The sequence below is a fragment of the Mustelus asterias genome, chromosome 29 (assembly GCF_964213995.1).
Source record: "Mustelus asterias chromosome 29, sMusAst1.hap1.1, whole genome shotgun sequence".
NCBI lineage: Eukaryota > Metazoa > Chordata > Chondrichthyes > Carcharhiniformes > Triakidae > Mustelus > Mustelus asterias.
Window position 1 is genome coordinate 24,349,909 of NC_135829.1, and position 18,991 is coordinate 24,368,899.

Here is an 18,991-nt window from a genome sequence, read left to right on the forward strand (position 1 = left end):
CTCGAAATGTTCTGTCTTGTGTCAGGGCTGTTTATTACAATGCGCACTCCCTCTACATTTTAAAAATATCTTAATGGAGAGAGCTTGCGAACAGTCTGGATGATACCTTCACAATTACTGCGCAGCCATACAAGCACCCAACAATTCCAGAGCCAATGGATTTCTAACCAAGCGATAGTTATAGCACAGCAAGAGTCCAATTTACTGTATTGCTGACTCTGTGTTTCCATATGGTTCAGGGGTTTACAGCTTCTCCTTTTCTCAAACAGCAATTTCCCTGTGCTGTCCACTCGACACATCTTCAAATACTTTGGCCTCCAGTGAAGGGCCCTGACTTCCAGTGAAGATGCTTGGCCTCCAGTGAAGGGCCCTGACCTCCAGTGAATGGCTTTGGCCTCCAGTGAAGGGCCCTGACCTCCAGTGAAGGGCCTTGGCATCCAGTGAAGGGTCTTGACCTTCAGTGAAGGGCCCTGGCCTCCAGTGAAGGGCCCTGACCTCCAGTGATGGGCTCTGACGTCCAGTGAAGGACCTTGACCTCCAGTGAAGGGCCTTGACCTCCAGTGAAGGGCCTTGACCTCCAGTGAAGGGTCTTGACCTCCAGTGAAGGGCCTTGGCATCCAGTGAAGTGCCTTGACCACCAGTGAAGGGACTTGGCCTCCAGTGAAGGACCCTGACATCCAGTGAAGGGCCCTGACCTCCAGTGAAGGGCCTTGACCTCCAGTGAAGGGCCTTGACCTCCAGTGAAGGGCCTTGACCTCCAGTGAAGGGCCCTGACCACCAATGATGGGCTCTGACGTCCAGTGAAGGACCTTGACCTCCAGTGAAGGGCCTTGACCTCCAGTGAAGGGCCTTGACCTCCAGTGAAGGGCCTTGACCTCCAGTGAAGGGCCCTGACCTCCAGTGAAGGGCCTTGGCATCCAGTGAAGGGCCTTGACCTCCAGTGAAGGGCCTTGGCCTCCAGTGAAGGACCCTGACATCCAGTGAAGGGCCCTGACCTCCAGTGAAGGGCCTTGGCATCCAGTGAAGGGCCCTGACCTCCAGTGAAGGGCCTTGACATCCAGTGAAGGGCCTTGGCCTCCAGTGAAGGGCCTTGGCATCCAGTGAAGTTCCTTGGGCTCCAGTGAAGGACTTGACCTCCAGTGAAGGGCCTTGCCATCCAGTGAAGGGCCTTGGCCTCCAGTGAAGGGCCCTGACCTCCAGTGAAGGGCCTTGACATCCAGTGAAGAGCCCTGACCTTCAGTGAAGGACCTTGGCCTCCAGTGAAGAGCCTTGGCCTCCAGTGAAGGGCCTTGGCCTCCAGTGAAGTTCTTTGGCCTCCAGATGAACCTTGGCCCACTCGGCGGGCAGCATCATCAGGCAGTGTCAGCACATACTGTTGCCAGGTAATGTACCCAGGTAATGTAATCAGATAACACCATCAGATAGCATAATCAGGAACTGTCATCAGGTAATGTCAACAGGCTCCGCCATCAGGTAGTGTAAGCAGGTAGTATCATAGAAACAGACATAGAAACATAGAGAATAGGAGCAGGAGGAGACCATTTGACCCTTTCAACCAGCTCCGCCTTCATCATGATTGTGGCTGATCATCCAACTCAATAGCCTGATCCCGCCTTCCCCTCTCATATCCTTTGATCCCCTTCACCCCAAGTGCTATATCTAACTGCCTCTTAAAAACGTTCAATGTTTTGGTCTCAACTGCTTTCTGCAGTAGTGAATTCCACAGGCTGACCACTCTCTGGGTGAAGAAATTTCTCCTCATCTCTGTCCCAAATGGTCAACCCTGTATCCTCAGACTGTGGCCCCTGGTTCTGGACACCCCCACCATTAGGAACATCATTCCTGCATCTACTCTGTCTAGCCCTGTTAGAATTTTATAGATCTCTATGAGACCCCACCCACCTCCGCCATTCCTCTGAACTCCAGCAAATACAATCCTAACTGACTTAATCACTCCTCACACATCAGTGCTGTCATCCCAGGATTCAGCCTGGTAAACCGTCTCTACACTCCCTCTATGGCAAGAACATCCTTTCTCAGATAAGGACACCAAAACTGCACACAATATTCTAGGTGTGGCCTCACCAAGGCCCTGTATAACTGCAGCAAGACATCCCTGCTCCTGTACTCAAATCTTCTCGCTGTGACTGGTGTATGAGGACACCCAGGTCTCATTGCACATTCTCCTCTCTCCATCTGTAGCCATTCAGATCATTATTTGCCTTCCTGTTTTTGCTGCCAAAGTGGATAACCTCACATTTATCCACATCATACTGCATCTGCCATACAGTTGCCCACTCACTCAACCTGTCCAAATCACACTGAAGGATCTCTGCATCCTCCTCACAGCTCACCCTCCCACCCAGCTTTGTGTCATCTGCAAATTTGGAGATATTACATTTAGTTCCCTAATATACTTTGTGAATAGCTGGGATCCCAGCAATGCTCCCTGTGTTACCCCTGCTGTCACTGCCTGCCACTTGGAAAAAGACCCGTTTGCTCCTACGTTTTGTCTGCCAACCAGTTTTCTGTCCATCTCAATACACTACCCCCAATCCCAGGAGCATTAATTTCATACACTAACCTCTTATTTAGGACCTTATCAAAGGTCTTCTGAAAGCCCAAATAAACCACATCCACTGGCTCCCCTAACTCTAGTGGCTACATCCCCAAATAATTCCAGTAAATTTGTCAAGTGTGACTTCCTTTTCATAAACCCATGCTGACTCTGTCCAATCCTGCCATTGTTTTCCAAGTGATTTGCTATAAAATTTTTGAAGGATTCTAGAATTTTCCCCACTATCCATGTCAGGTTTACCGATCTATAATTCCCTATTTTCTCTCTACTTTCCTTTTTAAGAGTCAATTTAGCATGGCCAATCAACCTAACCCACACATCTTCACAATGTGGGAGGAAACCAGAGCACCCGGAGGAAACCCACACAGACACTCAGCAAGGCCAGAATTGAACCCGGGTCCCTGGCGCTGTGGGGCAGCAGTGCTTAACCACTGTGCCACCGTGCCACCCCGTCATCAGGTTGTGTCATTAGACAGTAACATACACCTCTTGGGCCATGAAATATCCTGCACTCACCCGCCTTTTGGTAAGTTCTCAATTGCGACTACATCACAGAGGAAAGACATCCCCACAGTGACAAAGTTGTCTGCTGAGCTCTGACATTGAATCAGATTATCTTACTGGTCAAGAACAGAGGATACTGGGAAACGCTACAAGTCTGGCAGCATCCGTAAGTCATGATGTGGATGTGGATCTCCCATTCCACCTGACGAAGGAGCAGCAAGCGCTCCGAAAGCTAGTGGCGTTTACTACCAAATAAACCTGTTGGACTTTAACCTGGTGTTGTTAGACTTCTTACAGTATCCGTTAGGACAGAGAGTTAACGTTACGAGTCCTTTTGGCTCTTTATCAGAACTGAAGGGAAAGAGAATGTTGAAGATATTAATCTGTGACTGTGAGGGATTGCAACAAAATTAGCAACTTTTAAGAACAAAAGACAGATGGCATGGTGTGGGAGGGGGAGCAGGGGCTGTGCGAGGGCTGCAAGGTGCTCTGGCTGGTAAAAGTCGAGAAAATCCCAAATATTCTATAAATATATCAATGGGAAGAGGAAAACCAGGGAAAGAGTAGGGCCCACTAGGGACCAAGGAGGCAATCTGTGGGTGGAGCCAGAGGATATTGGTAGAGTGTTGAATGAATACTTCACATTGACTTCACCCAAGAGAATGAGGACTATGGAATTATGGTATGGAATTCAGGAAGACTGCGAGTTTCTTGAGTAAATTGACATAGGGAGGGACAAGAGAGGGGCCAGACGACTGGAGAACAGCTAATGTTGTTCCACTATTTAAGAAGGGTTGTAGAGATAAACCAGGGAACTACAGACCAGTGAGTCTCACGTCAGTGGTGGGGAAACTATTGGAGAAACTTCTGAAGGAGAGCATCAAGGAGAGGCAAAGCTTGGTCAGGGATAGTCAGTATGGCTTCATCAGAGGGAGGTCATGCCTAACAAATTTGATTGAATTTTTTGAGGAGGTGACCAGGTGTGTAGATGAGGGTAGTGTGGTTGGTGTGGTTTATATGGATTTCAGCAAAGCCTTTGACAAGGTCCCACATGTGAGACTTGCAAAAAAGGCACATGGGATGTACATGGGATACAGGGTAATTTGATAAAGTGGATTCAAAATTGGCTCAGTTGTAGGAGATAGAGGGTGATGAGAGAAGGCTGCTTTAGTGACCGGAAGCCAGTGTCCAGTGGCATACCACAAGGATCTGTGTTGGGCCCCCTATTATTTGTCATTTATATAAACAACACAGATGACTATGTGGGGGGTAGGATTAGTAAATTTGTGGATGTCACAAAGGTTGGCTGGGTTGTTAACAGTGAGGCTGTGTGTCTTGGGCTACAAGAAGATATAGACAGGATGGTCAACTGGGTAGATAAGTGGCAAATGGAATTTAACCCTGAAAAGTGTGAGGTGATACACTTTGGAAGGAGTAATTTGACACGAAAGTACTCAATGAACAGCATGACACTAGGAAGTTGGTATGTTTGTCCATAGATCGCTGAAGACAGAAGTAAGGTGGTGAAAAATGCATATTTGACACTTGCCTTTATCAATCGAGGCATAGATTACAAAAGCAGGGAAGTCATGTTGGAGTTGTGTAGAACTTTGGTGAGGCCACAGCTGGAGCACTGTGTGCAGTTCTGGTCACCACATTATCGGAAGGATGTGATTGCACTGGAGGAGGTGCAGAAGAGATTCACCAGGATGCAGCCTGGGATGGAACATCTAAGTTATGAAGAGATGTTGGATAGGCTTGGGTTGTTTTCGTTGGAGCAGAGGTGACTGAGGGGCGACCTGGTTGAGGTGTACAGGATTATGAGGGGCATGGACAGAGTAGATAAGGAGCAGCTGTTTCCCTGATTTGAAGGGTCAGTTATGAGGGGACATAGGTTCAAGGTGAGGGGCAGGAGGTTTAGGGGGGATGTGAGGAAAACCTTTTTTACCTAGAGGGTGGTGACTGCCTGGAATGTGCTGTCTGGGAGGGTGGTGGAGGCGGGATGCCTCACATCCTTTAGAAAGTACCTGGATGAGCACTTGGCACATCATAACATTCAAAGCTATGGGCCACGTGCTAGTAAATGGGATTAGGTGGGAGGTCAGGTGTTTCTCCCTATGTTGGTGAAGACTCGATGGGCCTCTTCTGCGCTGTATGATTCCAAGATTCTATGAGATGCTGCTGATCCAGTTTGTGTTGGGCTTCACTGGAACATTGCAGCAGGACAATGACGCACGTGTGCATGAGAGCAAGATGCTGAGTTTAAATGGCAGCGAAAGGCCAGCTGGGGATCCTCCCTGGAGGCTGAGTGAAGATGTTCCGCAAAGTGGTCACCCAGTCTGCTGGGCTTTCATCTGCCTGGAGCCCGAGCTCTGGAATTTCCTCCCTAAAACTTTCCTCCTCTCTACCTTTCTCTTCCTTTAAGATCCTCCTTAAAACCTACCCCTCTGACCAAATATTTGGTCACCTGTCGGCTATCTCCTTCTGTGTTTTGGTGACAGATGTTGTTTATTATTGTTCCTGTGAAGTATTTTCATGTTGTAGAAATATTGTTATGTTGCGTCTCGAAATTATTTTCTTCCTCCTTTGTCTTTGATTCTCCTTCACTGTCACTGGGTCAAAATCCTGGAACTCCCTCCCTAATAGCACTGTGGGTGTACCTACACCACATGCAGCAGTTCAAAAGGCAGCTCACTGCCACCTTTGCAAGGGGCGATTAGAGATGGGCAGTAAATGCTGGATGCCCATATCCCATGAAAGGATAAAAAAATCCCCTTTTAAGATATTTTTTCTGTCTCATTCTTCTCTGTACAACCTCCGCAATAACCCGGCTACGACCAGTAAAATCAGTCAGGATTTTCCAGCCATGCACGCCCCGCTGTCGCCGTGAGCGAGGACGGAGAAATTGGTGCTCAATGAAATCTCCGTTCACTGCAGCGGGACCAGCGAATCCCACCGGATTCAAACGGCCGGAGAATTCCCACCATCATATCAGATGTAGCAGATGAAACTTTGGAGCAGGGAAGGCTGAGAAATAATTTAATTGTCAGGGGCCTGGTTAGAGCAAATAGGGTCAACCTATCAGCAGAGGGGTCAAAAACCAGGGGTTAAGTGATTGGTCGAAGCGTTCAAGGGGGACAAGGAAGCAGTTTTTCACCCAGAGAGTGGTGGCGACCCGGAACTCACTTACCTGATAGAATCGCAGGTGCAAAATCCCTCGTAACATTTTTTAAATCACTGCCTGTGTTTTGTGGAGCAGGGACCTGCAGGGCTATAGAACCAGTGCAGGAAGGTGGGATAGCGCTTTGTTGGTTGCACAGAGCCAATGGGCCAAATGGCCTCATTCTGTATAATGAACCTTATAGAGAATCATTGAATCCCTACAGTGCGGAAGGAGGCCATTCAGCCCATCGAATCTGCACCGACCACAATCCCATCCAGGCACTATAACCCCACATAATTACCCTGCTAATCCCCTGACACTAGGGTCAATTTAACATGGCCAATCAACCTAACCCGCACATCTTTGGACTGTGGGAGGAAACCGGAGCACCCGGAGGAAACCCATGCAGACACAGGGAAAACATACAAATTCCACACAGACAGTGACCCGAGGCCAGAATTGAACCCGGGTCCCTGGCGCTGTGGGGCAGCAATGCTAACCACTGTGCCACCATGCAGCCCACATATGATTCTACAAATTTATTTTGAGGCAGCAATGAAGCTTGAATTCTGACCACCATTTTCCTCCTCCTTTTCCTGCAGTTCTTGCTCACATCCCCTCTCCTGTGGCTTTCTCCCCCCTCAGTTAAGGACCCCCCTCTTTAACCCTCCTAGCAGCACCTTCCCACCATCCTGCACCCCTTACCCTTCGAGCTGCCTCACCCACCGGCATCCTCCTTCCTCCTTCCCTCCCTCCTGACCCAGCTGACATTTCGAAATGGTACTTGGCCCAAGTACGCTGAGCTTCTGAATTTCTGTGAGCCTCTGTTTTAATGAATACCATATTTGGCTTTTTTCTGTACTCATTGGCTCGCCTGGGTCCAAGCAGACTGTGTGTAGCTGTGCACAGGCCACTGTTTGCATGTTGCTATGTTCCAGTTTTTGGAAGGAAATAGATATAAATATAGAAATAGATTTTTGGAGTGTTTTTACAGACTGAGGCTGGATTGCCTTGAATTAACCTTAACCCTTTCCCTCCAAAAAAAGCTTGATCAGTTGGATGCAGGATAACAGAATTAGAATCTCAGGCCTTTCCGTAACTTGGACTTCAACAATAGGGTGATAAGTGCCTGGAATGCACTGCCAGAGGAGGTGGTAGAAGCAGATACAATAGCAATGCTTAAGAGGCATCTTGACAGATACATGAATAGGCAGGGAATAGAGGGATACGGACCACGTAGGGGCAAAAGGTCTTTAGTTTAGAAAGGCGTCATGTGTCAGCGCAGGCTTGGTGGGCCGAAGAGCCTGTTCCTGTGCTTACTGTTCTTTGTTCTTTGAATACACCCAATCAGAGTTGGCAACCTAACGCTCCATGCCCTAACAACTCCTATGAGCAATAAACAATCCCCGTGGGATAATGTCCACACAGTGAAAAGTGTGACTGAGAAAAGGCTAGGATTAGACCTGGCTAGCATAAAGAAATTTTAGCGAGGAGGAAGATCTCGAAGATACGATAAGTTGACACAAGTTACCAATTGTCGGACTGGTTTGCGCAAAAGAAAAGCCTGCTGCAAGAAATTCATCAATGTATTGTGAGAGGTGCTTTGTGTTATAACAACAAAGATGTTATAGTCCAAAGATGAGCGGTTCAGGTTGATTGGCCATGCTAAAGATTGCCTCTTAGAGTCATGAGATGCGTAGGTTAGAGGGATTAGTTAGTAAATATGTAGGGATATGGGGGTAGGGCCTGGGTGAGATTGTGGTCGGTGCAGACTCGATGGGCCAAATGGCCTCCTTCTGCACTGTAGGGTTTCTATGATTCTATGAACGCAATGGAAAACTAATCCTGCTTTGTAACTATGTGTATAAATAAATATGGTAAAAGAAATGTGGGTTCTACAATGTTACATCACACTCATTTGTTACCATTTTTCTGGGTTAAAAATAACATTTTCTTGAATTTATTTTATTTCTAAAGCCTTAATTTACAAGAAAGAGGGAAATCTGTCAATGTAACAACAACTGGCAAAGACATTGTTAAGCCAATTGCATTGTTAAAGACAGACAATGATCATTGGCTCAACTATAATTGGACCCAGGTTCATTCAGTTCAGAAAGTGTATGAATGGACACAGCTGAAAGAAAGAGTTGGGTTTGGGGGAAGAAAAGGAGGCTAACACACTACTGCAGCTCTGAGAATAAACTTGCTTAAGCTAAAAGACAAGTTTCAGACTTATTGTTTTCACCATATTATTGGAGTTAACATCAGACATTGCCATCTCTGACAATGGGTACAGTTCACCAGGGCATTTTTCCAATCCTCCACATCATAGTACGGATTTGTCTACATTCCTCTTGGTCCCATGCAGAAGCTGAGAGAGGAGGTTGCATCAACTGCTAAGAATAAAATGAAGAGATTGAGCTAGTTCTGGTCTACACTGTTGCAGAGTGGTTTGCCCCACATGGGTTTCTGATGGGCCACAGGCTAAGAACCCAATTTGTTTTCCTTCCCCACACATTGATGTCAAATGTTAAGGTGGAAGACCAGAAAAAAGAAAGGCTATAGAGGAAGTTAAACCTGTGTTTTCAACCAAAGACACAGGGCTCATAATCTTCCCACTCTGAAAAGGGAGGGATGGTGTTGGATTGGATAGCAGCATCGAGAAGGTATTGTCACAGCGAAGCTACAGAAACCAAGATCGTGTCTGATTAAGACGCAGTCACAATCATTCAAAGGAACCAGAACTGCCCTGATTTTGATGAACAGGAAACCATTAGCAGATGATCTGCATATCCTGAACAGCAGGAGAATGTCACATCTACAGAACCAGAATGAGGGACACCAGGAGTGACAACCTCCAAGAACCAACCTCAGAGCAAATGGATTTCCAGCCAGCTCAGAGGGAACTAGCACCTCACCCATTCAGGGTGACAGCTGAAATCACCAAGCAGTCTATCCCTTTGAAAGCAGTGACTTTGGGGAGAGGAATGCAGGAGGATGTGTAAATAATAGTATGGGATAAAGACTTAGAGGGAGATGTGGAGTAAAGTATGCAGAAAGAACTACATCCTAGTGATGACACTGAGGGAAAATCAGTGTGAAGCACCATAGTGAGGAGCTATAGCTATGTCCTGATATTCTGCAACCGTATATAGTGTTCAAGATGTAAAGAAAGTAATCTCAAACAAAGACTATTGCCTCCAGCAAGATCTCTTCTAGAGTAAGAACCCAAGGGGTGCCGAGGCACACTCACGGTAACAGATATCACTCTATCTCTGCTCCTCTCTCTTTCGCTGACTCCCTGTTTTCTCCTTCACTTCTTTTCCTCTTTGTTTATGTCGATGACCTGGCTCTCCCACAGTCCCCCCTCCGCCCCCGCCCCCCCACCCCACCTCCCCTCTCCTCTTTCTCTCTCCCAACCCAGCTTCATACAGCTTTCTTTAAGTCTATGGAACCAAAAGCTATAACAGATTTGTGGTTAAAAACAACAGGATATAGATAGATTGGAGATTTCTGCACAGAAATGGCAGATGGAGTTTAACCCGACAAATGCAAGGTGATGCATTTTGGAGGATCAAATTTAGGTGTGAATTATACTGTAAATGGCAGAACCCTTAGGAACATTAACATACAGAGGGATCTGGGCGTGCAGGTCCACAGTTCCCTAAAAGTGGCAACACAGGTGGCCAGGGTGATTAAGAAGGCATATGGCATGCTTGCCTTCATCAGCCGGGCCATTGAGTACAAGAGTTGGGAAATCAAGTTGCAGCTATATAAAACCTGGTGAGGCCGCATTTGGAGTATTGCGTGCAGTTCTAGTCACCACATTATCAGAAAGATGTGGAAGCTTTGGAGAGAGTGCAAAGAAGGTTCACCAGGATGTTGTCTGGTCTCGAGGGTGTTGGCTATGAGGCGAGAACAAAGAACAAAAAACAAAGAACAGTACAGCACAGGAAACAGGCCCTTCGGCCCTCCATGCCTGTGCCGCTCATTGGTCCAACTAGACCATTCGTTTGTATCCCTCCATTCCCAGACTGCTCATGTGACTATCCAGGTAAGTCTTAAATGATGCCAGCGTGCCTGCCTCCACCACCCTACTTGGCAGTTGAGAGGTTGAATAAACTAGGATTGTTTTCACTGGAAAAGGGGAGACCTCATAGAGGTCGACAAAATGATGAGAGGCATAGACAAGATGGATAGTCAGAGGCTTTTCCCAAGGGTGGAAATGTCAATTATAAGGGGGCACAGGTTCAAGGTGAGAGGGGGAAAGTTTAAGGGAGATATGTGGGGGATGTTTTTCATGCAGAGAGTGGTGGATGCGTGGAACGTGCTGCCAGAGGAGATGGTGGAAGCAGGCACATTAGCAACATTTAAGAGGCATCTGGATGGGTACATGAATAGGGAAGGAACAGAGGGAGACGCACCGAGTAAAGGCAGAAGGTTTTATTTTAGTTAGAGCGTCATGATGGCACAGACTTGGAGGGCCGAGGGGCCTGTTCCTGTATTGTACTTTCCTTTGTCTTTGTTCTTTGATTGAATTTTTTGAGGATGTGATCAAGTGTGTAGATGAGGGTAGTGCAGTCGATGTAGTTTATATGGGTTTCAGCAAAGTCTTTGACAAGGTCCTACATGGGAGACTTATAAAGAAAGTGAATTCACATGGGATACAGGGTAATTTGATAAAGTGGATTCAAAATTGGCTCAGTTGTAGGAGACAGAGGGTGATGACAGAAGGCTGCTTTAGTGACTGGAAGCCAGTGTCCAGTGGCGTACCACAGGGATCTGTGTTGGGTCCCCTGTTATTCATCATTTATATAAATGACATTGATGACTATGTCGGGGGGGGGGGATAGGATTAGTAAGTTTGCGGATGACACAAAGATTGGATGGGTGATTAACAGTGAGGTGGAGTGGTTAACAGTGGGTTACAAGAAGATATAGATGGAATGGTCAAATGGGCAGATAACTGGCAGATGGAATTTAACCCTGAAAAGTGTGAGGTGATACACTTTGGAAGGAGTAATTTGACAAGGAAGTATTCAATGAATGGCTTGACACTAGGGAGTTCTGTGGAACAAAGGGACCTTGATGTGTTTGTCTACAGATCTCTGAAAGTGGAAATGCATGCTAGTAGGGTGGTGAAAAGGCATATGGAACACTTGCCTTTATCAATCAAGATATAGATTACAAAAGCAGGGAAGTCGTTGGAGTTGTACAAAACTTGGAGTACTGTGTGCAGTTCTGATTGCCACATTATGGAAAGGATGTGATTGCACTGGAGGGGATGCAGAGGAGATAAGCTTGGCTTGTTTTCATTGGAGCAGAGAAGACTGAGGGGCAATCTGATCGATGTGTACATGTTTATGAGAAATATGGACAGAGTGAGTAAGGAACAGCCATTCCCCTTATTTGAAGGGTCAGTCACAAGGGGACAAAGGTTCAAGATGAGGAGCAGGAGGTTTAGGGGGGGATGTGAGGAAGAGCTTTTTTACCCAGAGGGTAATGACGGTCTGGAATGCGCTGCCTGGGAGGGTGGTAGAGGCGGGATGCCTCACATCCTTTACAATGTATCTGGATGTGTACTTGGCACATCATAACATTCAGAGCTATGGGCCAAGTGCCGCAGATGTGATTAGGTGGTAGTTCAGTTTTTTCCAATGTGTCAGTGCGGACCATGCAGTTAGGGAGCTTTTCAATAGTGCAGCAGGTACTGTACAGATGGGCTATAAAAGACATTTCATTACTGTGGAGGAGACAATGTTGTGTTTTTTTTCTGCACTGATTATTAAGTGTTCCTGTCCATAGAACCATAGAAAATTACAGCTCAGAAACAGGCCTTTTAGCCCTTCTTGTCTGTGCCGAACCATTTTATGCCTAGTCCCACTGACCTGCACTTGGACCATATCCCTCCACACCCCTCTCATCCATGACCAGTCAGTGACCAGTTTTTTTAAATACTTTTCCAATTCAATCAAATCAAATCCAATTCAGAGTCTCAACAAGTTGAGACATTTCAGATCCAGGCTGACAAGACAGGGCGAGCGACCAAACCACCCTGTCCTGGGCCTGATCTACATGAGCCAAGCTGATTGGAGAAGGGGGAGGTTCCTCCTCCAAGACTTGAGCTCATTTGCATCCTAGCCAAAAGGCCGAGATGCCGCTTTAAAAAATTGCTTCATATGAAACATATGAAGCTTCAGTGTAACCTAATGACCTCGACCAAGTGCGGCCGACCATGGGATGCCGACCATACTACACTTGATCTTAGCCAAAAGGCCGAGAAGCGATGACCAGTATTGCACTCAGTGGCATTGCTGAATGTGCAGACTCACTGAGCCTCCCTTCTCTGCATTGTAAAGGACATTGTCCGAGATCACTCTTGGTGAGGGTCATTGAAATATTGTAAATGAACTCAAAGATCTGTAAGGATCCTGCCAGCCAACAGCCTGAGATAGACCCTCACACAGACAGTACTGACTAGCCTATTGACCGATCCACCCTGTGGCTGCCTACACGCTGCTTTTTGCCGGGCCTTACTCTATCCCGCACCACACTTGTTGAGCAAAATCTGTGACATTCAAGAGCCATTTTACCGAGGTGAGTTTGGAAAGATCCTGACTTGAACTACACTCCTCAGTACAGAATATCAGGCCATCAGTCTTCAATGTCTGAGAAAGATGTTGTAGGTATCAAATTGTAGACAGTTAGGCTGGAAACTATCCCTTTATTTCTAAGATGGAAAGTGGTTATGATCAGAGGTAGTTGAATAGCCTTGCATCTAACTAGCAATGTTAATATGTTTCCCATTGTCATTGAAAACAGGGTAGAGGTGGCCATTTTGAGATCAGGCTACGGGCTTCCTAAAAACCTAGAAATAATACACACAGAAATGTGAGCTGCAGTTTGGATTTGTGGAGCCTGCAGCCAATTGAGAGGAGGGGAGAAAAAAGAGATGGAAGCAGCCAGGCCTGCACCTAAAGCAGAGTAAATGCTGGCCCTATCATTCACCATGAGCAATGCGGGTGGGAGATTGCACTCAGTTTGAAGGCTGAGTTTGTGAGGAGTTCTAAAAGGCAGGAGGGTCATCTAGCTGGAGGGAGAATCCTGAGGACAACTGTGGAAGATAGTATTGGGAAGGGAAGAGAACAGAAGTAAAACAATTGGGAGTTGCAAATCGCTTGGGATTGGTTCCAGGAAAATTAGCTGTCTACTTAAGAGACCGAATAACCAAAGAGAACTGGAGTGTTCAGAAGAAGGGGCACATTCTGTTCAGTTGTTTAAAGTATAAGTTGCCTACAAAATAAAAATGTGTTTTAGTTTTAAAGACGATAGGGGAACTTCACAGTAACTTCATTGCAGCGTTAATGTAAGACTTGCTTGTGACTAATAAATAAATAAAGATATTCTTGGGGGTTCATCAAATGAGGCCATATGGACAGAACGTAGAAACAACAAAGGGATGATCACTGTATTGGGACTGTATAATAGACCCCCCAATAGCCAGTGGGAACTGGAGGAGCAGATGTATAGAGAGATTGCAGATAGTTGTCAGAATAATAGGGAGTGGGAGATCTAAATTTCCCCAGTATTGACTGGGCCACTCAGAGTGCAAAGGGCCTGGGCACGGTGGAATTTGTTAAATGTGTCCAAGAAAGTTTCCTGGATCAATATATAAAGGGCCCTACTTGGGAAGGTGCAACACTCAACCTCCTCTTAGGACACGAGGTAGGACAAGTGACTGAAGTGTTAGTCGGGGAGCACTTTGGGTCCAGTGACCATAACACTGTTAGTTTTAAAATAGTTATGGAAAAAGATAGGAGGGGTCCACAGGTTAAGATCCTAAATTGGAGCATGGTTAATTTTGGAAGCATTAAGCAGGATCTAACAGAGATTGATTGGATGAATCTGTTTGAAGGGAAAGGAACGACTGGCAAATAGGAGGCTTTTAAAAGTCATGATGTGGAGATGCTGGTGTTCGACTGGAGTGGGCACAGTAAGAAGTCTCACAACACCAGGTTGGAGTTCAACAGGTTTATTTGGAATCACGAGCTTTCGGAACACTGCTCCTTCATCATTCACCTGATGTTGTAAGACTTCTTACTGCTTTTAAAAATGTAATGTCAAGAGTCCAGGGCAGTATATTCATAGAACATAGAACAGTACAGCACAGAACAGGCCCTTCGGCCCACGATGTTGTGCCAAGCTTTATCTGAAACCAAGATCAAATTATCCCACTCCCTATCATCCTGGTGCCTATCCAATAACCGTTTAAATGTTCCTAAAGTGTCTGACTCCACCATCACTGCAGGCAGTCCATTCCACACCCCAACCACTCTCTGAGTAAAGAACCTACCTTGGACATCCTTCCTATATCTCCCACCATGAACCCCATAGTTATGCCCCCTTGTAATAGCTCCATCCACCCGAGGAAATAGTCTTTGAACGTTCACTCTATCTATACCCTTCATCATTTTATAAACCTCTATTAAGTCTCCCCTCAACCTCCTCCGCTCCAAAGAGAACAGCCCCAGCTCCCTCAACCTCTCCTCATAAGACCTACCTTCCAAACCAGGCAGCATCCTGGTAAATCTCCTTTGCACTCCTTCCAGCGCTTCCACATCCTTCTTCTAGTGAGGTGACCAGAACTGCACACAATATTCCAAATGTGGTCTCACCAAGGTCCTGTACAGTTGCAGCATAACCCCACGGCTCTTCAACCCAGATAAATGCATAGTGGTCCATTTTGGCAGGTCAAATGGGATGAAGGAGTACAATATAAAGGGAAAGACTCTTTGTACGGTGGAGGATCAGAAGGACCTTGGGGTCCAGGTCCATAGGACTCTAAAATCGGCCCCGCAGGTGGAGGAGGTGGTTAAGAAGGCGTATGGTGTTCTGGCCTTTATCAATCGAGGGATTGAGTTTAGGAGTCCGGGGATAATGATGCAGCTATATAAGACCCTCGTCAGACCCCACTTGGAGTACTGTGCTCAGTTCTGGTCGCCTCATTACAGGAAGGATGTGGAAAAGATTGAAAGGGTGCAGAGGAGATTTACAAGGATGTTGCCTGGATTGAGTGGCATGCCTTATGAGGATAGGCTGAGGGAGCTCAGTCTTTTCTCCTTGGAGAGATGTAGGGTGAGAGGAGACCTAATAGAGGTATATAAGATGTTGAGAGGCATAGATCGGGTGGACTCTCAGAGGCTTTTTCCCAGGGTGGAGAATGCTGCTACGAGAGGACACAGGTTTAAGGTGCTGGGGGGTAGGTACTGGGGAAATGTTCGGGGGAAGTTTTTCACACAGAGGGTGGTGGGCGAGTGGATTCGGCTGCCGTCAGTGGTGGTGGAGGCAAACTCAATAGGGTCTTTCAAGAGACTCCTGGATGAGTACATGGGACTTAATAGGATAGAGGGTTATAGGTAGGCCTAAAAGGTAGGGATATGTTTGGCGCAACTTGTGGGGCCGAAGGGCCTGTTTCGTGCTGTAGTTTTCTATGTTTCTATGTTTCTAAACTCCAACCCCCTGTTAATAAAAGCTAACACACTATAGGCCTTCTTCACAGCTCTATCCACTTGAGTGGCAACCTTCAGAGATCTGTGGATATGGACCCCAAGATCTCTCTGTTCCTCCACATTCTTCAGAACCCTACCTTTGACCCTGTAATCCACATTTAAATTTGTCCTACCAAATGAATCACCCTCACATTTATCAGGGTTCAACTCCATCTGCCATTTTTCAGCCCAGCTTTGCATCCTATCTATGTCTCTTTGCAGCCTACAACAGCCCTCCATCTCATCCACTACTCCACCAATCTTGGTGTCATCAGCAAATTTACTGATCCACCCTTCAGCCTCCTCCTCTAAGTCATTAATAAAAATCACAAATAACAGAGGACCAAGCACCGATCCCTGTGGCACTCCGCTAGCAACCAGCATGATGGGAGAGCGGGCAAAGGAAACTGGTGTTGAATTTGTGAGCCTTGCTTTGTGGAAAGCTTTAGTGCTTAGTCAGAACGTCAACTTTTCAAATGGACCTACCATATATAAAGCTGATCTTTCTCTACACACTATCGGTAACTGCAACACTATATTCTGCACCCTTTCCTCTCCTTCTCCCCTGTGTACTCTATGTACGGAATGTTTTGTCTGTATAGCGCACAAGAAACAATACTTTTCACTGCATCCCAATACAAATCAATCAAATCAAATCAAATTAACACGGTGAAGTTTGGACCCTGTGGGGTGACAGTTGTCTGAATACAGATTCTATCTTATTGTAACATTCAGGTAGCACGTGTACTGAGCTCACCAGCGTTCTGTCTGTATTGTGTGAATCCAGTCTTGAAATAACTTGAGATACTGGATAGGTGCAGGAAAAATAGGGTTGTTGTAGTGGGAGACTTCAATTTCCCTGGTACAGACGGGAAATTGCTGAGAGCTGGGACTCTGAATGGGGAGGAATTTGTAAAATGCGTACAGGAGGGTTCTTTGGAACAATATGTAGATAGCCCGACTCGAGAGGGGGCTATACTGGACCTAGTACTGGGGAATGAGCCCGGTCAGGTCTTCAAAGTTTCGGTAGGGGAACATGTGGCAAATAGTGACCACAATTCTGTTAGCTTTAGGATAGTGATGGAAAAGATTGAGTGGTGTCCCAAGGGTAAGGTGTTGGATTGGGGGAAGGCTAACTTTAGTGGGATTAGGCAAAAATTGGCAGCTCTTGATTGGGAGAGGCTGTTTGAGGGTAAATCCACATCTGGCATGTGGGAGTCTTTTAAGGAACAGTTGTTAGGGCTACAGGACAGGCATGTGCCTGTAAAAAAGAGGGATAGGAAGGGTAGGATTAGAGAACGGTGGATAACCAGGGAAATTGAGGGACTGGTCAAAAAGAAAAGAGAGGCGTATGTTAGGTCCAGGCAGCTAAAAACGGAGGGAGCTCTGGAGGAGTACAAAGAAAGTAGGAAAGAACTCAAACGGGGAATTAGAAGGGCAAAAAGGGGTCACGAAATGTCCTTGGCAGACAGGATTAAGGAGAATCCCAAGGCATTTTATTCATACGTTAGGAACAAAAGGGTTGTCAGGGAAAAAATCGGACCTCTCAGGGACAAAAGTGGGGAATTATGCTTGGAGCCCAAAGAAGTAGGGGAGATCCTAAATGAATACTTTGCATCGGTATTCACAAAGGAGACGGATGTGTTGACTGGGAGTGTCTCGGAGGGGAGTGTTGAACCGTTGGAGAAAATCTCCATTACAAAGGAGGAAGTGTTAGGTTTGTTAGAGAATATAAAGACTGACAAATCCCCAGGGCCTGATGGAATCTATCCAAGGCTGCTCAGGGAGACGAGGGATGAAATCGCTGGGCCTCTGACACAAATCTTTGTCTCGTCACTGGACGCAGGTGAGGTCCCAGAGGATTGGAGGATAGCTAATGTGGTCCCGTTATTTAAGAAGGGTAGGAAGGATAACCCGGGTAATTATAGGCCGGTGAGCTTGATGTCCGTGGTGGGGAAGTTGTTGGAGAAGATTCTTAGAGAGAGGATGTATGCGCATTTAGAAAGGAATAAACTCATTAACGATAGTCAGCATGGTTTTGTGAGAGGGAGGTCATGCCTCACTAACCTGGTGGAGTTTTTTGAAGAAGTGACTAGAATGGTTGACGAGGGAAGGGCCGTGGATGTCATCTATATGGACTTTAGTAAAGCGTTTGACAAAGTCCCTCATGGTAGGCTGGTGAAAAAGGTTGGATCTCATGGGATAAAGGGGGAGGTGGCTAGATGGGTGGAAAACTGGCTTGGTCACAGAAGACAGAGGGTGGTAGTGGAAGGGTCTTTTTCCGGCTGGAGGCCTGTGACTAGTGGTGTTCCGCAGGGCTCTGTATTGGGACCTCTGCTGTTTGTGATTTATATAAACGATCTGGAAGAAGGTGTAACTGGGGTGATCAGTAAGTTTGCAGACAACACAAAATTGGCAGGACTTGCAGATAGTGAGGAGCATTGTCAGAAGCTACAGAAGGATATAGATAGGCTGGAAATTTGGGCAAAGAAATGGCAGATGGAGTTCAATCCTGATAAATGCGAAGTGATGCATTTTGGTAGAAATAATGTAGGGAGGAGCTATACGATAAATGGCAGAACCATAAAGGGTGTAGATATGCAGAGGGACCTGGGTGTGCAAGTCCACTAGATCCTTGAAGGTGATGTCACAGGTGGAGAAGGTGGTGAAGAAGGCATATGGCATGCTTGCCTTTATAGGACGGGGCATAGAGTATAAAAGTTGGGGTCTGATGTTGCAGATGTATAGAACGTTGGTTCGGCCGCATTTGGAATACTGCGTCCAGTTCTGGTCGCCACACTACCAGAAGGACGTGGAGGCTTTGGAGAGAGTACAGAGGAGGTTTACCAGGATGTTGCCTGGTATGGAGGGGCTTAGTTATGAGGAGAGATTGGGTAAACTGGGGTTGTTCTCCCTGGAAAGACGGAGGATGAGGGGAGACTTAAGAGAGGTGTATAAAATTATGAAAGGCATAGATAGGGTGAACAGTGGGAAGCTTTTCCCCAGGTCGGTGGTGACGTTCACGAGGGGTCATAGGTTCAAGGTGAAGGAGGGGAGGTTTAACACAGATATCAGAAGGACATATTTTACACAGAGGGTGGTGGGGGCCTGGAATGCGCTGCCAGGCAAGGTGGTGGAGGCGGACACACTGGGAACGTTTAAGACTTATCTAGACAGCCATATGAACCGAGTGGGAAT

The 18,991-nt window shown here is 46.5% G+C and overlaps 1 pseudogene; it reads right to left on the minus strand.

The window, feature by feature from the left end:
- Window positions 1–12,327: 12,327 nt before the first annotated feature.
- LOC144480609 (U2 spliceosomal RNA) lies at window positions 12,328–12,533 on the minus strand (annotated as a pseudogene).
- Between the last annotated feature and the right edge of the window lie 6,458 nt (window positions 12,534–18,991).